This window comes from Danio rerio, chromosome 8 (genome assembly GCF_049306965.1).
Source record: "Danio rerio strain Tuebingen ecotype United States chromosome 8, GRCz12tu, whole genome shotgun sequence".
Lineage (NCBI taxonomy): Eukaryota > Metazoa > Chordata > Actinopteri > Cypriniformes > Danionidae > Danio > Danio rerio.
The window spans coordinates 37,743,653-37,761,383 of NC_133183.1; the positions used below are offsets into that span (position 1 = coordinate 37,743,653).

The following is a 17,731-nucleotide window of genomic DNA, read 5'->3' on the forward strand; positions in this document are numbered from 1 at the left end:
ATTGTAGTTCAGTAACATGCTTCGCAGCATATAACCGTGAAGCTTAAATAGGCTGAGCATATTTTTATTAATTTTAAGACACATTAATACAAACTAGCCACCGTTTGATTTTTTTTCGTTTACGTATATTTTTATCAATCGAAAAATGCAATGAATAGTTTAATTTGGTTTTCATTTTATTAGAATTAATATAATTAATAGGCTACACAACTCCTATTGGCTCGAATTGCGTTTTGACAGATAAGGCGTGACTTTCTGGCTCAAAGATATTTGTGCCTGTTAATTTCAGCGCTGTATTTTGAAAGATTTCGCAAAGGCTTCAGCTGTTCTACCTGTCAGCTGGTACCAGCCTCAGTTTTGCGACTTGACCTGTGTGGCGTTTCGATGTCTGAATGATAGCGAGAGAGAGATGAGATCAGACCTCAGATTCGATGTGTTGCCGCACTTCACAGTTACTTTATAGCAATTTTTAATATTGGCTCACCTAAATTAACTTTTCATTTATTAAAAGCCGAAATATTTCCAGACAGATGAAGCAACTTTCGGTTTTTAAAGACAGCGGCCTCAGTGATAAAAGACGCGCGCACACAGGTTACATTCTTGTAGGCATATTCATCTTTTATTTTTTTACATGAAATGCATAAAGTGCAAAAAAGAAGAGCTGAACTTCGGAAAAAGTGCTCACTTCAGTTGCCGTGATGATTGCTTTGTTTCTCTGCAGTTGGCTTGTCGATGGCGCGGCATTGCTACATCATTCTTGTTATAATAAAAATAAGATATTTATTATTAAACACTGTGAGATGATGGTCGCGTGATTTTTAAAATGAGAGTATGCCTTGCATATTTATTCTCACGTGATAAATGAAATATGACGCATTACTATGTTCAGATTTTAATTATAAAGCATGCTCTGGCCTTAAGTAAATTATTACGAATTCTATTTTCCATTTAATTAAAATAAATATTTAATAAAAAAATAAATAAATAAAACGAATACTTAGAAAAAACAAATGTGAGGACGGTGTCACGGTAAAAACGTGATGTCACCGGTGTTGCGTCTTAAAACCGGTATCACCGTCAACACCGTCTATCGTGGCAAGCCTAATTTGCTTTTTTAACTTGTGAGAGAAAAGCGAATTTTACCTGTCAGTGGCTGCACATTGCTCCTAAATAGCATAAAGCATTTCTTTCTTTTGTAACATTCTTTTTTTTTTTTTTTTACTTTAACCCATTAAAAGAAAAAGTGTCATAATAAATACAATTATTATTAAAAATGCAATTAAGTTTTGTCAGTCGCATAGTTAACTATGTGATGTGGGTAAATGGTGTTTCAATGCTGCAAGTCCTATATTTCAAACCTGCGGGAAGCACTGTAATTGATCGTTTTTTTTTCCCAATAAGGTGGTGTAATAAATACATTACAATTTTTAATTAAAAGTTATTCACATTAAATAATAATAATAAAAAACATTGGTTTAAAGAATGTTAAAAACGCAGGATTATGTTTTAAATAACTCCAAATCGAGGCATTCATTTTAGGCCTCTACAAACTACAAAACGTCAATGCAAATTAATGCAATACTATATGTAAAAACAAACTATTATATACTATAGTGGCCTATAAAAAATGGTCAATATTGCCTTATTTCTCGTCTCGCTCAGCACGTGTGCATTGAATCGCAAGTGACAGATACAGAGGAAATTAATAAAAATAATATAGGCTAGATTTAAAATAATATAGCCCACCTAGCAGTTTTCTTTAAAATTATAATAGGCCTGTATATAAAAATGGACTGAAAATTCTTGTAGGCCTTTTGTGATGTTCAGTTATAAAAATGCTTATCTGTACATTTGTAAAACTGTCCTGTTTAGGCTATACTGCTTCTGCTTTTGAAAAGGAAAAAAATAGTCTGGGCTATACTTTGAATTAATCAAAAACAGTTATAGGTTCAGTTTGAAATTTAACTTGATAAACAGTTAATAATGGCACCTGATGTTCAAAGAAACATCAATGGGGCGTCGATTAGGGATGTTCGGTTCTGGGTTTTTTGGATGAGACTCTTAACTCCTAATTTTGGAGTCGGTGGAATACATATGCATTCACTTAAAATAGTGCAAGGATTAAATATGCTGTCTCATATCGCACTTTACACAATGCTACTACGTCAATTCCAACATTGTGTTGTTCTCTGGTCAGATAAAACCAGCAGTAAATCATTTCCAGCCAAAATAAAATAGTTATCAACCTAAACTTTTTTACAGCATATTTTAATTGTCTAGTTTAACTAGTTTAGTTTAACTTAGAAAATTACAATGCAATCTTGGAGACATAAAGTTAAAACATAATTTTAATATCAAAATGTTTAATGGAAAGATGAGTGGCAGTTCATTAACAAATAATCCCAACTGAGCCCAAACAATGTTAAAAACTATATAGAATAGTCTTATTATTTAGTATAGTCTAAGTATCTAAATACTTTACAGAGAGAATAAAATAATCTGTGGTTGTTCATTTCTTTGTTTATTGATCGGTTGAAGTGTCAAAAAATAAAGTAGCTAGCTTCTTCATTTGATTTAATGACCAATTAAATATTAAACCACATACATGAAATATTTAACTTAAATAATTCATTCATAAACAAACCTAAAATAATAAATAAAAGCAGTGTGACAGAGCAGTATATGCTTTAAGGCACAGTCTCTCTTATAAATGTGGTTTTCTTTAAAGTGTACTTTTAAATAGCTCATTAGTTTACTCTTAAATATTACTGTTTGTTTGTGCAATTTGTTAATTATTGTAATTTAATAAAGGTGTGTTAATGAGACGGCGGAAGAAAAGGAGTGACTCAGACCTAGTTTTTGAACATTTTACCTTGACTATATTTTTATTTAAAAATCCTCTTTTGGAAGTTTTTGCGTTCCCTCGCAGATGTTTTGCGTTCTCGCAAAACTGTTTTTCCACAAACACTTCCTGTTCACTTCATACATGTCAACCCTCCTGTTTTACCAGGATTCTCCCAAGCCTTCCGTTTTTGCTGTGATTCTCCCATATTTCTCTTTCTTTCCATTAAAGCTGTGGGTCGATCATCGCTCTTCATATGCAACCTGTGAATTAGCGAATGCATGTATACGGATGTGCTAGGTATGATAAACTGATCCCAGATCAGCTTCTATACACACCATTTAAAGCGACACCTCTGTTATCAAACAAGTGATGAGCAGCAAATGAATCTCTCATTTTCTTTTATTTCATATCAGAGGTGTCAATTTAAGAATGCACAGATCTATAATGAAAGTATTCCATTACTTAAGTAACTGTTTGTGCTCATTTAAGAGAAAATGAGTTGTGTTTAAAATAAAACACACAGGACGAACATGTTTACATATTGTTAAGTATATTTGTCTGTTTAAACACAGATCTGAATCCTGCACTTTAGCTCCTCTTTAAATGGCATGTACAGAAGTTGATCTGGGATCAGTTTATCATTCCCTGATTCAGAGGTTGCATATGAAGGGCGATGATCAACCCACAGCTTTTAATGGAAAGAAAGTAAATGCAGACATTTTTATATTTGTTTCAGAATGCTTTCAAAAATAAAAATATATGAGAAATATGGGAAAATACTTAACAATAGTATGATAGAGGGATAGAATGGTAAAATACAGGAGGGTTGACAGGTATGAAGTGAACAGGAAGTGTGGATAACGCAAAACATCTTTGTGAGGGAACAAAAACTTAAAAATATATATATATATATATTCCTATCACTGTTTTTTTTTCTACCATCCTTTTTTTTTCTCCCACTCAGTTTTTTTTTCTTCCACCCAATTTTTTTCTTCACCATCACGTCCCTTCCGAGTCTCCGTACTAATGCCTTAAAATGTAACTTAATAAATTTTTTTTAATGACATTTGATTGTAACATTTAACTTTTTCCTAACACTGATTTTGGTTGGTTAAGGTTTTGTGAAGCGTGATTCAGTAATGCTGATTTTACTATATTTATTTACCGGTTATAGAATAGTCTAACCGTGGATTGGCTTGCATGTATGGGCATAGTTTGACGTCTTTACCTAAAACTTTAAACCTTTATAGGCCTATTATAGGCCCATATAAGGATAATAAAATTTGATATAAAGCACTCGTTTGGCAATGAACCATGATCTGTCTGCGTTGATAAATGGTATAAAATCAATAATAGCAAAACTGCATATCATTATTACTATAAAAAAGTATATTACTGCCTTGAGTCAGTAACTTAGGCAGTAATGCAAAGTAATAATTAATGTGAATAAATAGCCTAAATGAAAGGAACAAGAGGGACCAAAATTAGTCATGGGATTAAAATGCCTCCTCAGTTATGATATCCTGGCGCCGGGCCTGCTACCCTCGCAAGTATATTATAAACATACGGGAAGTAGGGCTATGCAATTAATCGAAAATTCGATTTTGATTATGGCTTCAAACGAATATGAAAATCATTAATCGAGATAAAACGATTGTTGCATCATATATCGTCCTCTTTTCAGTTGTACACATTTGTTGCTCTGCAAAGCTCAGTTTCACGTGAATATTACTAAAAGCATGCATTGTAATTTTGCAGCACGGCATGTGCATCATTCATTGATGTACATTCGAATCATTCATGTTTTAAAAGCATGAATGAGACCGCATGGTTTGTGTATGCGGCACACACATATTCGCACACTGTGTGCTCAGAGCAAAGCACACACATCTAAAGTTATCTTAATGTGAGCATTTTAATAGTCAAATAGGTATCAAAACGCGATGTTCAGTGATTATTCATATTAACTCTCATTTAAGTAATAAACAAACTAGTTGAGAATCAAAAGACATGTGAAAGAGAAACCATAAATCAGAACCGTACTGCTCTTAAAGTGAAAGTGCGTGATATTCCTGCTGCCGACTGTTTTTACCATTAATCAAACAACAAAAGAAGACAATCCCTCACTGTTCTTGTCTGAAGGACTTTAGTAGCTATAATCAAAGTTTTTTTTTTTTTACAGTGAAGATGCTTAAAGCACAGTTTGTTTCATATTTTTATTCTATTGTACATATTTCCCTTTCCTTTGCAGGGAGGAAAATAAATGAATACAGTTGAAATCTAAATTATTAGCCCTACTTTCCCCCCCCAATTTCTGATTAATGGAAAGAAGATTTTTTTTAACCCATTTCTAAACATAATAGTTTTAATAACTAATTTTTTATAACTGATTTCATTCATCTTTGTTATGATGACAGCACATATTTTACTAGATATTTTTCAAAATACAAGCATTCAGATTAAAGTACGATTCAAAGGCTTAATTAGGATAATTGGGCAAGTCATTGTATACCAGTAATTTCTTCTGCTGACCATCAAAAACTATTTTGCTTAAGGGAGCTATTAATATTGACCATAAAATAGATTTCAAAATATTTAAACCTGCTTTTATTTTAGCTGAAATAAAACAAATAAGACTTCCTCCAAAGGAAAAAATATTATAGGAAATACTGTGAAAAATTCCTGAATCTGTTAAACATCATTTGGGAAATATTTATAAAAAATAATAATAATAATTTCACAGGAGCCCTAATAATTTTGACTTGAACTGATAATCATTTTGAATAATTGTGATTAAAATAATGACCAAAAAAATCGTGATTATGATTTTTCCCATAATAGAGCAGCCCTAGCGGGAAGCACTGTAATTGATAAAAAAATAAGGTGTGTATTAAGGACATTTCAGTATTTATTAAGTGTTGTCCACAATAAATAATAATCATATTAATAAAAACACTGATTTAAAAAGTATTTTGTGACACCTACATCTATCATTACAAACACAGGTTTGTTTTAAAATAATAACTCTGTACCAAAGCGTTTATTTTAGGCCTGTATAAACTATAAAACATCTCTGCAAATTAATGCAATGCAATATAAAAAACAAAATTCAATATTTTGTCAATATTGCCTTGTCTCTCAGCGCACAGGCACACGCACTGAACTTCAAGTAACAGACAGAAAAAATAATTTAAAATAATGTAGCACACCTTGCAGCTTTCTTTAAAATTATGATAGGCCTGTATATAAAAATAGCGCCAGACCGTTTCTCAGTATTTCGCTGGTAATGTTTTTAAATAAATAATTAGGCCTACTTAAATATTAATTTGCTATTAATGTACAGTAATTGAGACAAAATAACATAATAGTAAAATATAAATATAATAAAAGTAAAATAAGAGTAATAATAAGAAAAAAATAAGATTTTTAATAGGTAAAAGTAAGAGTAAAATATAATCAACAAAATGTAAATTAAAACTGTGAATTAATAGGTAAATAAAAAGCTTATTTATTGACCATCTTAGTCCTATCACTTTAAAATAACAAACACTGTTTATCACTCTACGACGCAATAGTTTTTATTCATAACAATTTGCTTTTGTATGTTATTATTAGCAGTATTAATTATTATATCCATATTTATATTTGTTTTATTAAAAAAAAGCTTAGATTTGCCCACCTGCAGGTTTTAGACCATATGCGGGCAACATGTTTTTTAGGATATAACTCAGGTTTATGACAACACTTAGTTATTATTGTTCATTTATTCATTTGCTGAAAATTAGAACTGCATTTAGAAATAGTTTTGAAACAAATACTTGCGCTTAACAAACGCAACTAATTATTATTATTAGGCTAACTGATGTCTGTGCGTAAAGATTTTCCTATCCACCAAGAGCGAAAGTGAAAGTAGATCATTTATCTCTCATTCTCGCGCGGTAGATGCTCTGTTTAACAGTTTTCTGTTAAAAATAACTGTTAACTGTTTGCTTGTGAAATGCTCAGTTTTTCCACTTAAACTTACTTTACGTCATGTAAATAGCAAATGCGCTTATGGCACGATGCAAGGCTATTAAAGGGAATGGGAGATGAGACTCTGATTGGTTTATTCTCAAAATACACCTATAACTCATTGAGAAAATAAACTCAACCCTTTAGATCATGCTTAAAATTTGCTTAAAATAAAAAAGGCCTAAAATGCACATTATTTTTAAAGTAATTTTAGTTACTTAGTTTCTTCCTGCATTGTTATTGACAGAAATTCTTAACATCACCACCATCACTGTCTGGCTTCCTGGATTTCTGTCAAGATTCACCTGTTATTTCCTGAAGGGAAAAAGTGAGAGAGACATTATTATTCACTTATTTAAATTATTTAATTATTTTAATTATTATTAGTTTATTTTCTTAATAAATTAAAACGTGCACTCATTGACTTCCATGTTATTATTTTTCCTACTATTGGACTTTTCTACTTTACAAGTTTATTTTTTCTGTTAAACGAAAAACAAGGTATTTTGATGGAAGAAGAAAACCTGCAATCATTGACTTCCAAAATAAAAACACCAAAAATATGGAAGTCAATGAGTACAGGTTTTCATCTTCCATCTTCTTTTGTGTTTAACAGAAAAAATAAACCCATAAAGGGTGTGCAAATGATGACACATTTGTCATTTTTGGGTATGAGCCAGTCACAGAGTTGTTTTCTACAGAGGTTTGTTAATTCTTGACAAAAGAATTAACAAACCTCTGTAAAAAACAACTCTGTGTTGGTCAAAGCGACTGGCTCATGGAGGTACTGAAACAGAAAAGCAAAGATAAAGAAAATTCAACATTCGTTTACTTACTTTTAAAGTCTCGCATAACAAACCATGCCCTCATAAACCATGAAGAAACACATGTTATAATAGTCTACTGCTAGCACCATGTAAACCTACACATACTGTGTCCTCATAAACCATGAAGAAACACAGATTGAAGGAAGTGAAGGATGAGCAAATGATGACAAAATTGTCATTTTTGGGTGAACTATCCTTTTAAGGAGTGTCAAAATAGCATTACAAAAGAATTAACAAACCTCTGTAGAAGACAGCTCTGTTTGTGTTTGTCAAAGTGACTGACTTATAGAGGTGCTGAAAGAGAGAAGTAAAGAAAGATGAAGAAAACATGAAATTCACTTACTGAAAGCTTTAAGTCTTGCAAAACCAATCATGTCCTCATAAACCATGAAGAAACACACACGTTATAAAATAACAGTCTACTGGTAACATTGTAAACCTACACATACTGTGTCCTCATGAACCATGAAGAAACACACAGATTTAATAAAACAATAGTCTACTGCTAAGTCACATCCAATAGACATACTTGGTCCTCATAAACCATGAATAAACACACAGGACTGCTAACCTGCATTTAGCAGAAATAGGAAACTGTTACTTTAGCACTTAAAAGGATGGTTCATCCAAAAATGAAAATGTACTTGCTATTAATATACCCCAAAGCATTCCAACCCTTTAAGGGTTTATTTCTTCTGATAAACAACAAAAACAAGATATTTTGATGGAAGAAGAAAACCTGCAATCATTGACTTTCATAATAGAAAACACAAAAAATATGAAAGTCAATGGTTACAGGTTTCCATCTTCTTTTGTGTTTAACAGAAAAATAAACCCATAAAGATTTAAAACAAGTAAAGGGTGAGCAAATGATGACACAATTGTCGTTTTTGGGTGTACTCCTTTACTCTGCCCTCATAAACCATGAAGAAACATGTTATAATAGTCTACTGCTAGCACTATGTAAACCATTGTAAACCTACACATACTGTGTCCTCATATACCATGAAGAAACACACAGATTTAATAAAACAACAACCTACTGCTAAGTCACATCCAATAGACATACTTAGTTCTCATAAACCATGACTAAACATACAGGACTGCTAACCTGCATTTAGTAAAAATAGGAAACTGTCAATTTTGCACTTAAAGTGATGGTTCACCCAAAAATTAACATTTACTTACTATTAATTTACCCTCAAGTGTTCCAAACTTTTATGGGTTTATTTCTTCTGTTAAACACAAAAGATACTTTGAAAACTGATGAAAACCTGTAACCATTGACTTTCATATTATTGGTATTTTCTATTATGGAAATCTATGGTTACAGGTTTCCATCTTTTTTTTTAAAAGTATTTTCTTTTGTCTTTAACAGAAGAATTAAACCCATAAGGTTTAGAACAAGTAAAGGATGAGCAAATGATGAAACAATTGTCATTTTTGGGTAAACTATCCCTTTAACGACTGTCAAAATAGCTTGACAAAAAATTAACAAACCTCTGTAGAAGACAGCTCTGTTTGTGTTTGTCAAAGTGACGAGCTCATTGAGATACTGAAAGAAAGAAGCACAGAAAGATTAAGAAGCAGGGCTCGAAATTGCGACCATTTTGGTCGCATATGCGCCCGAAAATTAATCTATGCGACCTCATAATATATTTGGGCGCATTAGTGCGACTGCAGATAATGGTTGTAGTGCGACCTGTTTTGGTTTTTTCTAAAAACATGCTGAATCGCTCTTCCCTGCCTCTATATTGGTTCATATTAGCTGTCATTCACTCAAGGTATTGCGCTGTCAGATGACAGGGAAGGAGCTTTTATGACCACAGGAAATGCAAACGGCTGAAGAGTAAAAACTTAAAGCTCACAAGTTTGAAAACCCCACCTAAGTTGAGGCGCAGATGAAAGCGATCATGACACGTCACGTGGTGAATAATGATCCGCCAGCTGTGATCAATCGAGTACGCGCTTCTTGGAGAAGGTGCCCGAATCTCCATGCGTCGCTTTCACTGCGTGTTCAGCGCAAATGTCCGCTGAAAGTCAAATCTAATACTGTACATATCATCGCCAAAGAAGCTCGCCTTTACTAAGTTTACACTGAAACTGCGGCTCATAACAAAGACCGGATTTGCGCCGATGGTTAGCGCAAGAATCTTGCGCTGCCTACTTATTAATTGGGTCGGCTGACTCGCCTGCTTTTCCACAAACACAGAAAAATGAAGATCATCTCAGACTGAACCTTTAAATTGACACAAACTGAAACCAAAACTTTAAAAGAGTGATAGAAGCGAGACTTTACTTTCTTTCTTTTGTCTATTCTTTTTTAAGGTATATATTATTTTTTTATTTATTTACTGATGACTGCTTTGCAGCTTTCATCATTGAATTGAATGATTTATTATAATCTTTTGTTTGTTTTGTAGCAGAAATATTATTTATTAAATTGACATGCATATAAAAACAGCAGTACAAAATTAATATTTCTTACTGCAATGCTTCATTTTTGTTTGATGCAAACTATACAATTATTTTTCATAAAGTAACAGACTTTTAATAGCAGATAACCTACATTCATGCACATTCAAGGCAGTATCATAATGAGAAATGGAATTCATTGTTACTATTATTGTCATTTTCATCATCATTAATATTCTATGGCCTAATTATTAGACATTCATTTTGGAATTATTGCACACAAATATCAATGTCTTCGCAGCATTAGTTAGATAGTTGTTTCTGGTTTTTGTTAGTCCTATTAATGTTGTTTTAAAATACAATAAATCCCTTAAAAAACAATTTGCAGCGGTGCTCATTCATTTTTGGTGGGTGCTCCTAAATTTTTTCTGGTGCTCCTAAAAATTTTTTGGTGCTCCTAAATATTTGAAGTTGGGAGCACCGGTGCTACCAAGTAAAAAAGTTAATTTCGAGCCCTGAGAAGACATGTCATTGGCTTAATGAAAGCTTTATGTCTCGCAAACCAATCATGTCCTTATAAACCATGAAGAAACACACAGATTTAATAAAACAATAGCCTGCTGGTAAGTCACATCCAATAGACATACTTGGTCCTCATAAACCATGACTAAACTCAAAGGACTGCTAACCTGCATTTAGTAAAAATAGGAAACTGTCATTTTAGCACTTAAAGTGATGGTTCACCCAAAAATGAACATTTCCTTACTATGAATTTACCCTCAAGTGTTCCAAACCTTTAAGGGTTTATTTCTTCTGATAAAAAACAAAACAAGATATTTTGATTGAAGAAGAAAACCTGCAATCATTGACTTCCACAATAGAAAACACAAAAAATATGGAAGTCAATGGTTACAGGTTTCCACCTTATTTCAAAGTATCTTCTTTTGTGTTTAACAGAAAAAATAAACCCATAAAATTTTAAAACAAGCAAATGGTGAGCAAATGATGACACAATTGTACTTTTGGGTGAACTAGCCCTTTAAGGAGCGTCAAAATAGCTTGACAAAATAATTAACAAACCTCTGTAGAAGACAACTCTGTTTGTGTTTGACAAAGCGACTGGCTTATGGAGGTGCTGAAGGAGAGAAGTAAAGAAAGATGAAGAAAACATGACATTCGCTTACTGAAAGCTTTAAGTCTCACAAAACCAATCATGTCCTCATAAACCATGAAGAAACAAACGTTATGAAATAAGTCTACTGGTAACATTGTAAACCTACACATACTGTGTCCTCATGAACCATGAAGAAACACACAGATTTAATAAAACAATAGTCTACTGCTAAGTCACATTCAATAGACATACTTGGTCCTCGTAAACCATGACTAAACACACAGGACTGCTACACTGCATTTAGCAGAAATAGGAAACTGTAATTTTAGCACTTGAAGGGACTTTTTAAGTCACGCATAACAAACCATGCCCTTATAAACCATGAAGAAACAAGTTATAAGTCAACTGCTAGCACTATGTAAACTTACACATACTGTGTCCTCATAAACCATGAGTAAACACACAGATTTAATAAAACAATAGCCTGTTGCTAACTCACATCCAATAGACATACTTGGTCCTCATAAACCCTGACTAAACACACAGGACTGCTAAATTGCATTTAGTAAAAATAGGAAACTGTCATTTTAACACTCAGAGAGATTGATCACCCAAAAATGAACATTTACTCACTATTAATTTACCCTCAAGTGTTCCAAACCTACAAACAAACTAGATATTTTGACAGAAGAAGAAAACCTGCAATCAATGACTTCCATAATAGAAATCAAAAATAATATGAAAGTCAATGGTTAGAGGTATCCATCTTTTTTCAAAGTATCTTATTTGTTTTGTCAAACAGAAAAAAAGAAACCCATAAAGGTTTGGAACACTTGAGGGTAAATTAATGGTGAGTAAATGTTAATTTTTGGGTGAATCATCCCTTTAAGTGCTAAAATTACAGTTTCCTATTTCTGCTAAATGCAGTGTAGCAGTCCTGTGTGTTTAGTCATGGTTTATGAGGACCAAGTATGACTATAGGATGTGACTTAGCAGTACAATGTTTTTTTTATTAAATCTGTGTTTCTTCATGGTTTATGAGGACACAGTATGTGTAGTTTTACAATGTTAACAGAAGACTGTTGTTTTATAATGTGTGCTTCTTCATGGTTTATGAGGACATGATTGGTTTAAAGTACCAAAATAGCTTGACAAAACAATTACAAAAACCTCTGTAGAAGACAAGTCTTTGTGTTTGTCAAAGTGACAGGCTCATATAGGTACTAAAAGCGAGAAGCAAAGAAAGATGAAGAAAACTACTGAAAGCTTTAAGGCTCGCATAACCAATCATGTCCTCATGAACCCTGAAGAAATACACAGATTTAATAAAACAATAGTCTACTGCTAAGTCACATTCAATAGACATACTTGGTCCTTATAAACCATGACTAAACACGCAGGACTGCTACACTGCATTTAGCAGTGATAGGAAACTGTTATTTTAGCACTTAAAGGGGTAGTTCATCCAAAAATTAACATTTACTCTATTAATTTACCCTCACGTGTTCCAAACCTTTATGGGCTTATTTCTTCTATTAAACACAAAAGATACTTTGAAAACCAATGAATATTGACTTTCATATTATTTGTGTTTTCTACTATGGAAGTCTATGGTTACAGGTTTACATCTTTTTTTAAAGTACTTTCTTTTGTCTTTAACAGAAGAAATAACCCAAAATGGTTTGAAACAAGTAAAATGTAAGCAAATAATGACACATTTGTACCGTTTGGGTGAACTATCCATTTAGGGAGTGTCAAAATAGCATTACAAAAGAATTAACAAACCTCTGTAGAAGACAACTCTGTTTGTGTTTGTCAAAGTGACGGACTCATGAAGGTACTGAAAGAGAGAAGCAAAGATAAAGAAAATTTACCATTCGTTTACTTACTGTTTTAAGTTTTGCACAACAAACCATGCCCTCATAAACCATGAAGAAACACACGTTATAATAGTCTACTGCTAGCACCATGTAAAACTACACATACTGTGTCCTCATAAACCATGAAGAAACACGCAGTTTCCATAAAACAACATCCTACTGCTAAGTCACATTAAATAGACATACTGTGTCTTCATAAACCATGACTAAACACACAGGACCGCTACATTGCAATTAGCTGAAAAAGGAAACTGTAATTTTAGCATTTAAAGGGATGGTTCACTCAAAAATGAACATTTACTCACTATGAATTTACCCTCAAGTGTTCCAAACTTTTATGTGCTTATTTCTTCTGATAAACAACAAAAACAAGATATTATGATGGAAGAAGAAAACCTGCAATCAATAGCCCCTTTCACACATACAGACCTTTCCGGAAAATTGCCGGCAATTTTCCGGAAAGGTTGTATGTGTGAACAGGTCCTTTTTGAAAATACCGGTAAATTCGTTCTGGCTATTTTCCGGAAAGAGAAGTTGTAACATTACCGGCAATGTGCCGGAATGCTGCGCTGTGTGAATGCAAAAGGAAGATTCCCGTAATAAGCGCGTGCACGTCTAGAACGTGCTGACGTGAGACGTCTGCTTTAGCCAATCACAACAGTCAGACGCATTTACGTCCGCGCGGTTTGTGAGGATAAAAGCCTTTGAATATTTTTCCAGACACATTTAGCTGCTAGAAGTTAGTCAGATCACGTTTATATGTTCTTCTTAATGATAACTGTGTAAATAATCATCGATGAGATGCTTATGATAAGCCGTTGTTTGTTTACCTTCAAGCTTTGCACATGCACATATTATGAACATCTCGACATGCGAAAGTGATCCTGCGAAAGTTGTTCACAATATTGATCATCCACAGAGTTTGTAATTTAGTCAAATGTTTACAAATACAAGCGCAGCCGTTTAAAGCTCATTTGTGGTGAATGTTGTCAGAATTTACCGGTATTTTGGAATGGATGTGTGAATGCTCTTTTCCGGAAAATTTCCGTAACGTCCTCGCCTGTGTGAACAGCGCTTTTTTGAATATACCGGTAAAGTCTTTCCGGAAATTTTCCAGATATTTACCGGTATCACTGTGTGAAAGGGGCTAATGACTTCCATAATAGAAAACACAAATAATATGGAAGTCAATGGTTACAAGTTTCCATCTTTTTTCAAAGTATCTTCTTTTGTGTTCAACAGAAAAAATAAACCCATAAAGATTTAAAACAAGTAAAGGGTGAGCAAATGATGACACAATTGTACTGTTTGGGTGAACTATCCCTTTAAGGAGTGTCAAAATAGCATTACAAAAGAATTAACTAACCTCTGTAGAAGACAGCTTTGTTTGTGTTTGACAAAGTGACTGGGTCATGGAGGTACTGAAAGAGAGAAGCAAAGAAAGATGAAGGAAACATGACATTCGCTTACTGAAAGCTTTAAGTCTCACAAAACCAATCATGTCCTCATAAACCATGACTAAACACACAGGATTGCTACACTGCATTTAGTCTATTTAAGAAACTGTCATTTTAGCACTTAAAGGGATGGTTCACCCAAAAATGAACATTTACTTACTATGAATTACAGGTTTACATCTTTTTAAAAGTATTTTGTTTTGTCTTTAACAGAACAAATAAAGAAACAAGTAAAGGGTAGGCAAATGAGGACACAATTGTACTGTTGGGTGAACTATCCCTTTAAGGAGTGTCAAAATAACATGACAAAAGAATAAACAAACCTCTGTAGAAAACAACTCTGTGTTGGTCAAAGTGACGGGCTCAGGGAGGTACTGAAAAAGAGAAGCAAAGATAAGATTTTTTTAACATTGTTAAATTACTTTAAGTCACGCATAACAAATCATGCCCTTACAAATTACGAAGAAACACACGTTATAATTGTCTACTGCTAGCACTATGTCAACCTACACATACTGTGTCCTTATGAACCATGAAGAAACACACAGATTTAATAAAACAATAGTCTACTGCTAAGTCACATCTAATAGACATACTTGGTCCTCATAAACCATGACAAAACACACAGGACTGCTAACCTGCATTTAGCAGAAATAGGAAACTGTCATTTTAGCACTTAAAGGGATGGTTTACCTAAAAATTAACATTTACTCACTATTAATTTACCCTCGAGTGTTCCAAACCTTTAAGGGTTTATTTCTTTTGTTAAAAACAAAACATACTTTGAAAAACGATGGAAACCTGTAACCATTGACTTTTATATTACTTGTTTTTTACTACTATGGAAGTCAATGGTTACAGGTTTCTATCTTATTTCAAAGTATCTTATTTGTTTTGTTAAACAGAAAAAAGAAAACCATAAAGGTTTGGAACACTTGAGGGTAAACTAATAGTGAGTAAATGTTCATTTTTGGGTAAAACTATCCTTTCAAGAAGTATCAAAATAGCTTGACAAAAGAATTAACAAACCTCTGTAGAAGACAACTCTGTGTTTGTCAAAGCGACTGGCTTATGGAGGTGCTGAAAAAGAAAAGTAAAGAAAGATGAAGAAAACATGAGATTCGCTTACTGAAAGCTTTAAGTCTTGTTTAACCAATCATGTCCTCATAAACCATGAAGAAACACACACGTTATAAAACAATAGTCTACTGCTAACATTGCATTCTACATACAGTGTCCTCATAAACCATGAGTAAACACACAGATTTATTAAAACAATATCCTACTGCTAAGTCACATCCAATAGACATACTTGGTCCTCATAAACCATGACAAAACACACAGGACTGCTACACTGCATTTAGCAGAAATATGAAACTGTTATTTTAGCACTTAAAGGGATGATTCACCCAAAAACGAACATTTACTCACTAACAATTTACCCTCAAGGGTTCCAAACCTTTACGTGTTTATTTCTTCTGATAAAAAACAAAAACAAGACATTTGGTGGAAGAAAATCTGCAATCATTGACTTTCATGGTAGAAAACAAGAAAAGATGGAAACCTGTAATCATTCACTCCCATATTATTTGTAAGTATTTTCTTTTGTCTTTAACAGAATAAATAACCCCAAAAAGGTTTGAGACAATTAAAGGGTGAGCAAATGATGACACAATTGTACTTTTTGGGAGAACTATCCTTTTAAAAAGTGTCAAAATAGTTTGACAAAATAATTAACAAACCTCTCAAAGTGACGAGCTCATAGAGGTACTGAAAGAGAGAAACAAAGATAAAGAAAATGTAACATTTGTTTACTAACTGTTTGAAGTCTCGCATAACAAAAAATGCCCTCATAAACCATGAAGAAACACATGTTATAATAGTCTACTGCTAGCACCATGTAAACCTACACATACTGTGTCCTCATAAACCATGAGTAAACACACAGATTTATTAAAACAATATCCTACTGCTAAGTCACATCTAATAGACATACTTGGTCCTCATAAACCATGACTAATCACACAGGACTGCTACACTGCATTTAGCAGAAATATGTAACTGTCATTTTAGCACTTAAAGGGATGATTCACACAAAAATTAACATTTACTCACTATTAATTTACCCTCAAGTGTTCCAAACCTTTAAGGGTTTCTTTTTTCTGTTAAACACAAAAGAAGATACTTTGAAAAACGATGGAAACCTGTAACCATTGACTTTCATATTATTTGTGTTTTCTATTATGTAAGTCAATGGATACATGTTTCCATCTTTTTTCAAAGTATCTCATTTGTTTTATTAAACAGAAAAAAAGAAACCCATAAAGGTTTGAAACACTTGAGGGTAAATTAATAGTGAGTAAATGTTCATTTTTGGGTGAACTATGCCTTTAAGGAGTGTCAAAATAGCTTGACAAAAGAATTAACAAACCTCTGTAGAAAACAACTCTGTTTGTGTTTGTCCAAGCGACGGGCTCATGGAGGTACCGAAAGAGAGAAGCAAAGAAAGATGAAGAAAACATGACATTCACTTACTGAAAGCTTCAAGTCTTCCATAACCAATCATGTCCTCATAAACTATGAGTAAACACACATATTTGATATAACAATAGCTTGCTGCTAACTCACATAAAATAGACATACTTGGTCCTCATAAACCATGACTAAACACACAGGACTGCTACGTTGAATGTAGTAGAAATATGAAACTGTCATTTTAGCACTTAAAGGGATGATTCACACAAAAATTTATATTTACTCACTATTAATTTACCCTCAAGTGTTCCAAACCTTTAAGGGTTTATTACTTCTGTTAAACAACAAAAACAAGATATTTTGATGGAAGAAGAAAACCTGCAATCATTGACTTCCACAACAGAAAACACAAATAATATGGAAGTCTATGGTTACAGGTTTCCATATTTTTTCTAAGTATCTTCTTTTGTCTTTAACAGAAGAAATATCCCAATAATGGTTTGAGACAAGTAAAGGGGGATCAAATAATGAGACAATTGCACTTTTTGGATGAACTATCCCTTTAAGGAGTGTCAAATTAGCATGACAAAATAATTAACAAACCTCTGTAGAAGACAGCTCTGTTTGTGTTGGTTAAAGCCACAGGCTCATGGAGGCGCTGAAAGAGAGAAGCAAAGAAAGATGAAGAAAACATTAAAAGCTTTAAG

The 17,731-nt window shown here is 33.1% G+C and overlaps 1 long non-coding RNA gene across 4 annotated transcripts in view; it reads right to left on the reverse strand.

Moving 5' to 3' along the window:
- The window catches only part of LOC141375766 (uncharacterized), a 34,318-nt gene that overhangs the window by 8,957 nt on the left and 7,630 nt on the right, over positions 1 to 17,731 (reverse strand). The window contains exons 5-15 of one of the 4 annotated variants that reach the window (XR_012384525.1): positions 17,628 to 17,682; positions 16,981 to 17,358; positions 16,292 to 16,319; positions 15,579 to 15,629; positions 14,873 to 14,923; positions 14,459 to 14,513; positions 12,998 to 13,052; positions 11,179 to 11,233; positions 9,184 to 9,238; positions 7,593 to 7,977; positions 7,075 to 7,171 (exon numbers count right to left, since the gene is read on the reverse strand). This is a non-coding gene — a long non-coding RNA (uncharacterized lncRNA). Of the gene's footprint in view, positions 1 to 7,074; positions 7,172 to 7,592; positions 7,978 to 9,183; positions 9,239 to 11,178; positions 11,234 to 12,997; positions 13,053 to 14,458; positions 14,514 to 14,872; positions 14,924 to 15,578; positions 15,630 to 16,291; positions 16,320 to 16,980; positions 17,593 to 17,627; positions 17,683 to 17,731 lie in introns of those variants that run through there. The other 3 variants (XR_012384524.1, XR_012384523.1, XR_012384526.1) reach the window with 3 other exon arrangements.